Raw genomic sequence first — 346 nt, forward strand, 5'->3', positions numbered from 1 at the left:
AATTTTTTGAGATGCACCTGTATACATCAATGTGACCCAGGACCACAAACCCAGTCATAAGGGTCAATTTTTTTTAAAATTGAGATTTATACATCATCTGAAAGCTGAATAAATACGCTTTTAATTGTTATATGGTTTGTTAGGATAGGGCAATATTTGGCTGAGATATAACTATTTGAAAATCTGGAATTTGAGGGTGCAAACTCAATGAAGGTGCATTGAGTTTTGATAAATTTACGGTAGGAAATGTCCAAAATATCTTCATGGAATATGATCTTTATAATATCCTAATGATTTTGGCATAAAAGAAAAATCGATAATTTTGACCCAAACAAAATATACCCAT

Source organism: Sinocyclocheilus rhinocerous, unplaced genomic scaffold, assembly GCF_001515625.1.
Source record: "Sinocyclocheilus rhinocerous isolate Xijiao unplaced genomic scaffold, SAMN03320098_v1.1 scaffold432, whole genome shotgun sequence".
Classification (NCBI taxonomy): domain Eukaryota; kingdom Metazoa; phylum Chordata; class Actinopteri; order Cypriniformes; family Cyprinidae; genus Sinocyclocheilus; species Sinocyclocheilus rhinocerous.